The following is a 13,800-nucleotide window of genomic DNA, read 5'->3' on the forward strand; positions in this document are numbered from 1 at the left end:
CCGCCTTACCCTGCTCTCCTTTTTTGCCATAATAGTTTTCATCTTCAAACATACTATATAACTTATTTATTATATTTATTGTCAATAGGATGCAGTTTCCATAAATGCAGGAATCTTTGTCTCTTTTGATCATAATACATCCCAAGCACCTAGAATAGAGCCAGCATATTTACGTATACTCAATACGTAAATAGTTACTGAATGAACTACTGAAATAAAATTTTGTACAACTAGCCAAGACTGAGTATTAGAGTCAGTATCCTTAATTTTGAGCAGGAAGAAGATCTGATTTTAAAATTTGTATGTAAACTTATTTTCCTTATTTGCAGAACAAAAACATTCTATTCTGAAGGGCATATTAGCATTACTCATTTCACAATCCTGTCAGAGTGTGTGTGCACCATTATTTAAGTATATACATAACAAGAAGACACAGCAAATGTGTTTGCTTTACAAAATCACCACAGTAATGTAACTTAAGAAGGAAGGACAGATTGAGGTCTGTGGAAGATTTATTTTTTTCTAAAACTGGCATAATAATAACAATGGGAACTATTGACTTAAAACCAACAGGAGGCAGTTGGAGAACTTTCAGAAGACTAGTATTCTGATAGATTAAAAATTTATTTTCTCCTTTGAAATTTAAGAGCCACTGTTTAAAGGCGTAATTGTATATGCCAAAAATAAGTCTTATAAAAGCTCACTGTCTCTACACCAATGAATAGGAATTGATAATGAATGCGTTAGTACTACTCTTTAAATGTCATCTCTTCAATTATGAACTCACAGGAAAATCTGTCCATTTCTAAGGCTTATACTTCCTGGCAAAAACTACAAAGTTGTGAAAATCTAACAACTGAATAGCACTGGGTCTCTCATTTATTTCTAATTTAATTATTAACTTAAGAGGACCACAGAAAGTGTAATGATATTGCATAATAGTTGGACTGTCTGGTGACAGGCAATGATGGATTAAGTTTCTTCCCCTTAGCTCTTTAATCTGTTAGTATGAGTCTTTAAAAGTAGGACCTAGGGGCTTCCCTTGTGGCACAGTGGTTGAGAATCTGCCTGCCAATGCAGGGGACACGGGTTCGAGCCCTGGTCTGGGAAGATCCCACATGCCGCAGAGCAGCTGGGCCCGTGAGCCACAATTACTGAGCTTGCGCATGTGGAGCCTGTGCTCCGCAACAAGAGAGGCCGCGATAGTGAGAGGCCCGCGCACCGCGATGAAGAGTGGCCCCCGCTTGCCACAACTAGAGAAAGCCCTCGCACAGAAACGAAGACCCAACACAGCCATAAATAAATAAATAAATAAATAAAAATTTAAAAGTAGGACCTAGATCAGATCAATCAAGAACTTACTGATGATACACTCTGGTTATCAGTGGGCAGAACTCACTGAGAATACAAAAGAACCACCAGATATAATATTCACAGTTTTATTCATATCAAACAAATACATTTACTTTTATAGCATTCATTGTGATCCTGTTGCATTGTGGTAATAGATAATTTGATCACAAAGATATACTTTTAAGAAAGCCAAATCCAGCACTTCCAAGGAAACTTCTACTTATTTGGCCAACCAAATACACCAAGTATACCAGTATACTCTTACAACCTATAAGAGTAAGGTACTTCCACTATTAAGCACTAGGATTTAGAAAAGAATTTATCATTTCACAACTTTAGAGTTCTCTTAATGATGGAATTCAAGAATGGTTTATTGAACTAAAGTATATCGAAATGAAGTATCTTGTGGGTTGACAATATGGTTACAGGTGGAACTTTACCATCATCTACTATACAACCTTCATACATTCATTCAATTATTCATTACTTTGTTCATTAATTAAACAAATATTTATTAAGTGATCACTATATGCCACACACTCTGCTACATACATGCTAAGGAATTAGAGATGAATGAAAGAAACAAAGCCCCTGATTCTTCCAGCTCCGTTTTTCTTTCTCAGGATTGCTTTGGCTATTCGGGGTCTTTTGTATTTCCATACAAATTGGAAAGTCTTTTGTTCTAATTCTGTGAAAAATGCCATGGGTAATTTGATAGGGATTGCATTGAATCTATAGATCGTTTTGGGTAGTATAGTCATTTTCATGATACTATACATAGAAAATGCCACCAGAAAACTACTAGAGCTAATCAATGAATTTGGTAAAGTTGCAGGATACAAAATTAATGCACAGAAATCTCTTGCGTTCCTATACACTAACAATGAAAGATCAGAAAGAGAAGTTAAGGGAACACTCCCATTTACCATCACAACATAAAGAATAAAATACCTAGGAATAAACCTACCTAAGGAGCAAAAGAACTGTACTCAGAAAACTATAAAACACTGATGATAGAAATCAAAGATGACACAAACAGATGGAGAGATATACCATGAAATTGGATGGGAAGAATCAATATTGTGAAAATGGCTATACTGCCCAAAGCAATCTACAGATTCAATGCAATTGGTAGGTTGTTTGATGATGGCCATTCTGACCAGTGTGAGGTGATACCTCATTGTAGTTTTGATTTGCATTTCCCTAATAATTAGTGATGTTGAGCATCTTTTCATGTGCCTCTTGGCCATCTGTATGTCTTCTTTGGAGAAATGTCTATTTAGGTCTTCCGCCCATTTTTTTTAAATTTAATTTTATTTATTTTTTTATACAGCAGGTTCTTATTAGTTATCTATTTTATACATATTAGTGTATACATGTCAATCCCAATCTCCCAATTCATCCCACCACCACCCCCCACCCCCCAATTTCCCTCCATCCATTTTTTGATTGGGTTGTTTTTTTGATATTGAACTCCATGAACTGTTTGTATATTCTGGAGATTAATCCTTTGAGTGTTGCTTCATTTGCAAATATTTTCTTCCATTCTAAGGGTTGTCTTTTCGTCTTGTTTATGGTCTCCTTTGCTGTGCAAATGCTTTTAAGTTTAGTTAGGTCCCACTTGTTTATTTTTGTTTTTATTTCCATTACTCTAGGAGGTGGGTCAAAAAAGATCTTGCTGTGATTTATGTCAAAGAGTGTTTTTCCTATGTTTTCCTCTAAGAGTTTTATGGTATCCAGTCTTACATTTAGGTCTTTAATCCATTTTGAGTTTATTTTTGTGTATGGTGTTAGGTAGTGTTCTAATTTCATTCTTTTACATGTAGCTGTCCAGTTTTCCCAGCACCATTTATTGAAGAGGCTCTCTTTTCTCCATTGTATAATCTTGCCTGCTCCTCATCAAAAAATCTACAAACAATAAATGCTGGAGAGGGTGTGGAGAAAAGGGAACCCTCTTGCACTGTTGGTGGGAATGTAAATTGATACAGCCACTATGGAGAACAGTATGGAGGTTCCTTAAAAAGCTAAAAATAGAACTACCATATGACTCAGTGATCCCACTACTGGGCATAGACCCTGAGATAACCATAATTCAAAAAGAGTCATGTACCACAATGCTCATTTCAGCTCTATTTACAATAGCCAGGACATGGAAGCAACCTAAATGCCCATTGACAGAGGAATGGATAAAGAAGATGTGGTTCATATATACAATGGAATATTACTCAGCCATTAAAAGGAATGAAATTGGGTCATTTGTAGAGACATGGATGGACCTAGAGTCTGTCATACAGAGTGAAGTAAGTCAGAAAGAGAGGAACAAATACCGTACATTAAAGCATGTATATGGAATCTAGAAAAGTGGTACAGATGAACCTAGTTCCAGGGCAGGAATAGAGATGTAGATGTAGAGAATGGATGTGTAGACATGGGGGGAAGAGGAGGGTGGGATGAATTGGGAGATTAGCCTTGACATAAATATACTACCATGTGTAAAATAGATAGCTAGTGGGAACCTGTGGTACAGCACAGGGAGCTCAGCTTGGTGCTCTGTGATGACCTAGATGCGTGGAATGGGGGTGGTGGGTGGGAGGGAGGTCCAAGAGGGAGGGGATATATGTATACATATAGCTGATTCACTTCATTGTACAGCAGAAACTAACACAACATTGTAAAGCAATTATACTCCAATTAAAAAAAAAAGAAAAAGAAACAAAGTCCCTGCTCTCAAAGAGCTTCTTTTACCAGAAGACAGATAATAAACAAGTAAACAAAGAAACAAATATTTTCAGATGGTAATAGCGCTATGAAAACAATAAAATAGGACAATATTATGGAGTGATTGAGAATGGGGTAGGGATGGGTGGTGTGGTCAGACATGGTCCCACTAAGGAGATAACATCTGAGCTAAGATTTACATGAGGAGAAGAATCCAGCCATGTCAAATGCCAAGATAGGAGAAACAACAGTGCAGAAGTCCTGCAGAAGGAATGAACTTTGTTTTTGGAAAACAGAAAGAAAACCAGAGTGCCTTGATAGTATTGAGTGAGATAAAGGAGATGCAAGATAAAATCAGAGAGGTAAGCAGCATCCAGATCATATTCAACCTTTTAGAGGTTTTCTTTCCTTTTGTTCTCTGTTTTCTTTCTTTTTTTCTTTCTTTCTTTCAATTTTTAAAATATTATAGGAAGACTTTAGAGGCTTTTTAAGCAAGGAGGGGATATAATCTGGATTTTTTTTTCTAAAAGAATATCTATATAGAATGATTATGTGGACTTAAAAAACTCAAATAGAATGTCTAGAAATAAAATATATAATTGAAGCTAACAATTCAATGAACTGGTTAAACAACAAATTCAACACAGATGAAGAAAGATTTAGTTGACTGGAAAATAGACTAGAAAAATATCAGCCATAATGTAACTCAGAAAGACAAGATTGAAAATATGAAAGGACTGATACGTAGGAGGCAAGAATGAAAAGGTTTAACTAATTGCAGTTCCAGAAAGGCAGAAACAGCAGGGGATGGGGAGACTGGATCGGATTAGTTCAGATTACTTAATGAAAGATAAGGCAGAGAATTTCAGAAATAATTTAAAAAATCCTAGTCCACAAAATCAGGAATTCTAACAACTCTTAAGCAAAATAAATAAAAAGAAATCTGCATCTAAATACATCATAGTGAAACTGCCCAACACCAGATAAAAAGAGAAACCCTTAAAAGCCATAGAGAAAAGGACAAATTACCACCAAAGGAATAGCTAAACCAACAGGTAACATTGATGCCAAAGGATGTGAAAATCTCCTTTGCACTGAGAGGAAAACTGTGTACCTAGAATTCTATACTCAGAAAAGTATATTTTAAGCAGATATTAAGGAGAAATAAATATATTTAGTTTCAGGCAAACAGAAATGGAGAGAGGTTGTACTAGTAGAATTTCCCTACCAAGAGAAATTCTGAAAAATCCAAGTCAGGCAGAAGGAGAGTGGTTCCAGTATGAGATGCAAGATGTATTAGAGAGGAAGAGACTAGAAAATATGTGGATAAATCTAAATAAACAGCAATCATATAAAAATGTCTTGAAGGATTTAAAATCAATTAAAATATAAAACCACAATAATAATATTAGGGTAGGGGTAAATGGAATTAAAGTGTTCTAAGTTATTGTAGTAACCAGAAAGTTGGTATGGATATTTCATAAGGCAAATGTGAATATTTTTAGGAGTAAGTATTGAAAAAAGAGGAAGAAAATGTGTAAATTCCTAACTAGTAAAGGGGAAAATGCAACAGTTAAATTAATAAATCTTTAAAACAGAAAGACAAGATTAAAAAAAAGAAACATAGAATAAGTGGGACAAATAGTTCGAAATTTGAGGGTAGAAATAAATTTGAAAAGTTCACTAGTGGGACTTCCCTGGTGGTCCAGTGGTAAAGAATCCGCCTTACAATGCAGGGGGGACGTGGATTTGATCCCAGGTCAGGGAACTAAGATCCCACATGCCACGGGACAACTAAGCCTGTGCGCCACAAGTACTGAGCTTGCTTGCCTCAGCTAGAGAGCCCACGTGCCGCAAACTACAGAGCCCATGTGCTCTGGAACCCGCACGACACAACTACAGAGCCCATGCTCCCTGGAGCCTGCACACCACAACCAGAGAGAAGCTTACATGCCACAACTAGAGAAACCAGCGTGCCGCAACTAAAGTTCCCGCATGCCTCAGCGAAGATCCCGTGAGCCGCAACTAAGACCTGATGCAGCCAAAATTAAATTAAATAAATCTTAAAAAAAAAAAGTTCACTAGTTACATTAAATGTAAGTGAATTAATGCTCCTGGCAAAAGAGAAACATTGTCAGACTGGAGTTTTAAAAATCCAAATACTTGTTGTCTAAAGGAAACATGTAAAGTAAGAGGACACAAAAAGGCAGAAGTAAAAGGATGAAAGTAGAATCAGGAAAATTTAACCAAAAGACAGTAACTACATTAATTTCAGGTAGTAGAAACTTTAAGGCCAAAAGCATTATTAACCATAGCATCCTAAAGAATTCACCATAACCAATTTCTTTATTTCAATTCACCATAACCAATTTTCTTTATTTCCCTTTCTCTTTTTTCTTCCTAATTCCCTCTCTGTCTTAGAGGCAGATAATTTTGTTGCCTGTTTTTCTCTATTTCAATACTCTTTGCTCTTCTCTTGGTTTCCTAGGGCAGAGTGCACACCAGTTGGACCCATGATTCCCATTATGATAACGTGAGAAGCAGTTCTAAAGAATTATTGTTTGAAGACTTTTTCATAGGATGAAAGAGATTATTCTGGGGTTAGGTTGATCACCTGTCAGTTTGAGCCACCAACACCCATAGACTCCACAGTCTTTGCTTTGTTAGGGATTCTGTGAGTGATCTTGAACAGGTAACTTACCTCATTTCTCCTCACTTGTTATATTTAAAATAAGAAGTCATATCTGCAACTAGATAAGCAAAGACGCTGATAATAAAAAGCCAATAATTATAAAGTTCTTAAGATGTCTGTAAAAGCAATAAAAAGTTTAGATTACAGACCAGTTGGCCACTCACTGACTTGTCACAGAGGTTTGCGGTACAAAAGAGTATGTCATTCAACCACCCAAACCGGAAAGGACTTGATAAGCCTTTGAATGTGTGACTAGTATAGTGGTTATAACAGCTTCACCCCACAGCAGCTACGCATGCCAGCCCAGATCCTGCTGTAATTCCTAGCCTTATGCCTGGTGATTGATTTCAAAAGGTCACCAAGTCCAACCCCTGGCTTCGGACAGAACTGTGCTCAGGGAAAAAGAAGTACTTTTTATGCTTCCTTCTTTTAAAAAATTTTAGATTATCAAGAAAAAAAGACCTCACAGTACATATCTCACCTCTCAAAGGGCCAACTTTACATCACAAGGTGCAAATAAAAATTTTGAGCGGTATTTAATTTTGAAAGTGTTAAACTGATCTTTTGCCTCTCTCTGACATCTACCTTGACTTGATTACTACCCAACACATGATTATTTCAGGGAGGCCGCCTGGAGGAGTAGCTGTGAGCTATCTTGGTTCATGACTTAACATCTCTGTGCCCTAGTTTCCTAGAGCCTACCTCATAGGCTGGTGAGGCTTGCATAAGATAACACATGGAATTTAGAGAATATAATATGGCCCTAGATCTCTCCCCAGGCTCAAAGCTCTGAGCAATAAAGATGTCTCTTACCTTCCTGAATAGAGAAGGGAAAACATATATACTAGTAACTTATTTCTAAACAAGCACTGAGAAGTGGGCAAAAGATAAAATACATTTTATAAATTTTCAACAGTGAAATTCATGGGCTATCAAGATGGTAGCAGCAACTAAGGGTAATTTATCCATGTCCTTTACTCAACTTGGTTTTATATGGACAATATCTGTTACAAGGATGAAAAGAAATACATATATAGTATTTACATCTTTGTATATTAGATAGATATGAACAGGTGGGCAGGAGTCAGGGAGGAAGGAAAGGGAGAGAAAAACAATCTAAAATGGTCGCATGCTCACATAATTATAAATTATGTAGTACTATAGCAAAATGACTAGTTTTAGCATATAACTGCTCAAATGAAATCTTTCATATAATTTCCTAACTTAAAAATTTTTTTTTTAATATTCAGCATCAGCATATGGCATTAGATACTGTCTTATCCTTATTACCAAGTCTTTAGTCCTTTTGACTTTCCTTTCAAAATTGGGGAAACCATAGTAAACCTTGGGGCAGGATACAATACATACTTTGGAAAAAATGATTTAGAAATTAGTTTTTCCTTTTAGGTTCATAGTAGTGTAAGGAGTCTGGTAGATATCAAACAGACTTCTGTGATGGTCACTAGTCACTGAGAAGGTCCTTGTTCATGGTAACTAGACAGTAAATATAAGCTGGTAATGATGATTCAAGCCCCACTAAATTAAGAGCCTAACGTTTCCATTCCAATTCTGATTGGGGAAATAGGCTATTAAAAAGGCAAATTTTAATAATGAGATTAACAGAGGAAAATGCCATACCATATCCTCAGATTCAGAAATTCAAAAAAAGGATACCATCCTGTTTCCTAATTGGCTTGAAGAAATGAAAGCCCCTTGGCCCAGGAGGAAAATGAAAGCATGAACCAGTAAGTGAGATATACAAATGGGCTGAGAGCCAGCCCCAGTTAATAAATGCAAAACTTTCCCTGACCTATTCAACCTATAGTATAGAGAATATTATGGGATCAGTGCTTTTAGCTTGGTTTGTAACCCATGTAATTATTTTTAATTTGGTTTAAAAAGTAATAAAAGGTATAAAGTGTATGTATATGTATAGCTGATTCACTTTGTTATACAGTAGAAACTAACACACCATTGTAAAGCAATTATACTCCAATAAAGATGTTAAAAAAAAAAAGAAAAATAAATAAAAGGTATAAAGGTATGAAGATGACTTCAATGTCTGAAAATAGGTTTGTGGACTTTGATGACCAGAATCAATTTTAGCCACAGCCCTCCCCTGCCACAGGCATTTTGGCAGGTATAATCCCAAAACAACAAACTATTTTAAGGTTTAAACTCTCAGGTGGTTCTGATGACTCCTTTCTACATAGAGGAATCATTATGGGAATTTGAAAATTACAATACAGGAAAGTATTAGAAGTTATTTCAAAGATGGTTTCTGGCATAAAGACACACAATCTATGTTATGCTGTCAACTATATACCTTATTGTTTCTATTTAATTTCTAAGGTGTGCTCAGGTTGAATGCAGTGATCATACTATTACCAAGGGTGGTTTTGTTTTCTGTTTTTGATGCTGTTGTTAGATCGTGGTCAGGAGGAGGAAGGAAAACTTTAAATTGAAACACCAGAAACTCACCATATTAAAATATGTGCGTGTGTGTGTGTTGCTCCCTTAGTAATATTAATACCATCATATGCATGGTTGTGAATTGAGAAGACTAGAAAAACTTCCCAATGTCAATGCATCTTAGCCTTTCTGCAGGTATTTGAAACTTAGAGTATATTGAACCCACCCCTGACTTTTTATAAGTGAGACTCTTTTTTTCCCCTTAAGTCAGCTTTATTTCAATGAATAAATCATTTCTATTTGGCCTTTAGGGAGGGCAATTTCCCCTGCTGTAATAGGTCCACTCTAATCAAAAATCTAGTCATATGGATTCTGGAAACACTTTCAATGTGATCAGGTCACAGATGGGAGCCAAATGGAAAGCTGGCAGGCTCCCTGTGAGATTTCCACCTCAGCATGCTGACATCTGTCAAGCTTCAGCCTTTCTGGTAAAGGGACACCAGAAGGTGGCCCACATACCTGATGCAGTTAAAAGAGCACGCGGAATTTACAGAGCCACAGTTACTTAAATATAGTTGAAAAAACAAACAAAATAACTACCTAAGAAATGACATTAACCTTGAACATTGAGCCAAGAATCTTACAAAGTTCTGGGTTCTACTTTGAATTCCTAATCAGAGATCTTTGGTGGGAGAAGCTGTTTTCTTTCTGGCTGTCCCTATGCAAGCTGGGCTGACTTACCCATCATCACACCCCTGCTGATTTCCAATGCTACTGGCATCCCATGTAATCCCCTAGGACTCCAACCCTTCCCTTATTCTCCACCTGAGCCTAATTGCTGGCTTCTCTGTCTCCTGATATGAGGTTCATTGTATCAACTCTGCTTCCCTCCTCTGATGCCATCCCTGCCTCTCTCCAGCCTTTCGACCACAGCTCTCCTGCCAGGTTTCAGGTGTCCTTCATCCTTTGGCCCTGGCTCTGTCAAAGACAAGAATGAGCATTTCTTGTTTGTTTCCTGGTCTCACTAAACCCCAAGCTTGCTCTACTTCTTTGGCTGGTTGGTACTCAGCCTGTCTACTCAAGGCAATTTCTAAATTATCCAGTGGTACTTCTGATGCTGCTTGAAATAAGAAGATAGCAAGACTCTGAGGGTTTTTTTTTTTTTTTTTGAAGATAGGATAAAAAGAATGATAAAGCTGAACCGAGTCCTTGTAAGCCAGATCACTGTGCCCCACAGTATCAGGAGAGTGACAGGCATTCTGGAAGTTGCCATGGAGACCACTCTTGTTTTCTGCTTTCTTCTGGAAGCACCAACATACTTCAGAATAACATATAGCTTTTAAATTTCCATCTTTCCTGGAGGCAGGTTAAATTTTGCATGGCAATTGCCAGCTCTTTAACAAACCCCTGGTTCCCCTTCTTTCTGGTCACACAGTTAGACTACCTTTCCATGAGACTAGTTCTTGCCACTAAAACGTGGGCAGAGGTGACGTGTGTCACCTCTTGGCCAAGACCCTTAAGAATCAGGTGTGCCTCTTCCACACTCTCCCCTTTCTGCTTGCTGGGTGTAAGTGGTAAAGGGACCCATCCAATGGAGGAAACATAAATGGAAGTTGAGGTTCTCTGAAATTCTATGTGGAAGAAAATTGCCCACCAATTAGCAAGACTCCCATTGGCCTGCCATGTGAACAGAAACCTCTGTTGTGTTTGACCCATTATACATTTGGTGGTCTTTTTGGTACAGGTGCCAGGCCTACACTAATTAATGCAACCGATATTTTATGTTTTAGAGCATTACATCACATGGCTGTCAAAATTCTGGGCCTTCATTCTGGAAAATATAAGAGGGACTAGTAGAAAGGGAAGGGAAGCAAGAAGAAATTATAATGTGAATAACTACGAACATTGCATATGTAACCATGTGTCAAACCTTGTTTTAGATACATTACACATACTGTCTCATTTAATTTCATTTATTCCTCATAACAACTTCAGAAAATAGTACTATTATTATCCTCACTATCATTATTCCTCTGATGTGGAAACTGAGGCAGAGGTGTAGTACTCAGGAAGCCATGATTCAAATCTGTTGACTCCATAGCTCAGGCTCTGGTTGAGTATCCACTACTGTGTAATAGGCACTTTGTACAATTTTATCTTTACAACACCTTGTAAAATAGGCTTAATTATCCCCATTTTAAAGATGAGTACGTTTTAAGGTTCGACAAAGATAAATAAGGTGTCCAAGCTTACACAGCTAGACAGGTTCAGGCCGAGGTCCGAGTGGCTCTCAAGCTCATTCTCTTTCCATCGGATCATTAAGATCAGAATCTAGATCGAGGGGAGAGGTCATCGGGACTAAGTTTCCCTCCATTTCTGGGCCCCAGGATTCTCGGAAGTTGATCTGTTAGCTCTGTGACCGTGGAACCACTGCAGTCATCGCACTTTGTCAGCTTTGGAGACACTGGGATTTCTACCAGGTACCGTTCACTGGATTCCCCCAGCACGTCATTGAGGCTATTTGTTCACACTGATAACAAACTGGCGAGGTCTGAAATATCAGTCAGCCCATCCTTTGCCACAGCCTAAACACAGGGAGCGTTTCCTCAGCCAGTAAGAGATCAGTCACGTTCAGGCCTAAACAGAGGATGGAAGCCAGTGGCATGGAAGCTCGTTTTTGTGATGAATGAAGGGTTTATGCGTAGCAGGAGGCATAATCCAGTCCACACATCTGCTTCAGAAACTCCTAAGGTAATGGAGGGCCATCAGGAATCCTATTCTTATAAGGACCTCCTGATCCTCTGAGAATGTCAGGGCTGATCAGGCCACAGGAACTGACTTGAACAAAGATGGAGAGAGGAAAACAGGCACAGCTCCTGAGTAGAAATGAAGAGGGGGGGTGGGGGGAGAAGCCATTTCTGTCTGTCCTCGTACTTGGCTTTTTAACCTGGATGACCCATCCTCTCTTTCCATCTCTCTTGGCCCTTCAAGGGCTAGTTGACACGTCAAGCAATCCCTCAAGACCAAGCCCCACCCCTTCTCCCTCCTGACTTAATCTGAGGATTACTGGCATATCTAGGGAAAATGGTCAGTGCTGGAGGCTCACGTGGGACAAGATGGTGGCATCATGTAACCTCCTGACCTATGCTGTGAACCCGAAAAGCCAAGGCCACCTTGGGACAAAAGAGCCACAGTCTTGCATTCATCCATACAATCAGTAGACATGTGTGGTTGAGAAAAAGCACTGAGGCCCCTGGAGGAGCTGGAGCTCCTCTGCAGCATGGAGCAGCTGGGCCACAGTGGGGACCGCAGAGCAATGGCAAGTCTTGTCTAAATACCTGCCCGATCATGTCACCCTGCTCTTTCAGTTGCCCTTAGGATTAAGACCACTCATTACCGTGGCCTACAGGACCCTACAGGGCTCTTGCCTACCCCTGTAACCCAACTCATTTCACCGTGCCACCCCTCCATACGCTCTGAAGCTCAAAAAGTGATTATTTTATGTCTAACCCCATGAGGTCAGAATTCACATCTTTTTACTCATTGTTTTATGATGCACTTAGCCTATTTCCCTGACATAGGTGGTGCTCAGTCAGTATTGGTTGGTTTGTTGGTTGGTCAGTCGGTTGGTTGGCTGAATGAATAACTGACTGAGAAGTCAATATTCTAGCAATGAAGTTAGGTCAGTGCTAGAGCAAATCACTTCTGTGATTGCAGCCTAAGCCCTTATTTTCCCCATGGTTGGGATGGCATAGATAGACGGGGTACAAGTCGGGCCCTGATGTTAAAGGTTAACAACAAGGGCGTCCATCAAAGTCTCACCAACAGACATAGCAATTAAAGCAAGTTTCACTGATTCAAATGGATTTTAGAAAGGGGTGTGAAATAAATTCAACAAATGAACATAAGAAATGAAATTTCACTAAATATGTAGTGTTAAAATGACTCGGAGGAACACCACCAATTCGATTTTTCAGTTCCCTCCCTTTTGCAGTGATGGTACAAGCCAGGGTCAGACCAACGAGGTAGGCATCCTAAGGGAAATACTTCTGCCCTGTTGCCAACAGGATGCCAGGATGTCTGGAGAGGTTTTGTGAGGCAGTATGGTCAAGGCTCACTGCCCAGTAACATCGGGCCACTACCCTCAGTGGAGGAAAGGTTATCTCATTTCTGATAGGACTGGATACGTGGCAGTTTTCATTTTGGTTCTTTCCTTATTATGGTAGATTTCCCACCATAGTTTCACTTAGGAGGGACTTTGAACATGGCATAACCTGGAGGGCATAAGGAAGGGCAGAGTTGGTAAGGATTAATTAAGTGCAGCCCAAGAGGCCCCTATGTAAATAAGGAAATACTTCCCAGATAACAAAGGGAGAAAACTGGCACAGGATTTAACTAGGTAGTGATAATGAACGCACAGCACATGTGAACTGAGCTTGGTGACCAGCCAGTGGTCTATTATGGGTTCATTGCTAAAGCAAACTTATAAATACAAAACTATCTTTTAACTGTAGAATTGAAAGATTAAGTACGAAAGATGCTGTTACAAGGAAGCAGGTTTTTGCTGTATTTTCCTGTGCTTGTTCACTATCAGCAGTATTAACTGGCCTTTTCTTTGATACTCA

General features: G+C 38.7%; 2 protein-coding genes across 3 annotated transcripts in view; one reads left to right on the plus strand and one right to left on the minus strand.

Moving 5' to 3' along the window:
• The window catches only part of MIOS (meiosis regulator for oocyte development), a 237,064-nt gene that overhangs the window by 65,095 nt on the left and 158,169 nt on the right, over positions 1 to 13,800 (plus strand). The window lies entirely within an intron of this gene.
• Positions 1 to 13,800, minus strand: part of COL28A1 (collagen type XXVIII alpha 1 chain) — a 151,406-nt gene that overhangs the window by 41,913 nt on the left and 95,693 nt on the right.

The sequence above is a fragment of the Balaenoptera acutorostrata genome, chromosome 7, assembly GCF_949987535.1.
Source record: "Balaenoptera acutorostrata chromosome 7, mBalAcu1.1, whole genome shotgun sequence".
NCBI lineage: Eukaryota > Metazoa > Chordata > Mammalia > Artiodactyla > Balaenopteridae > Balaenoptera > Balaenoptera acutorostrata.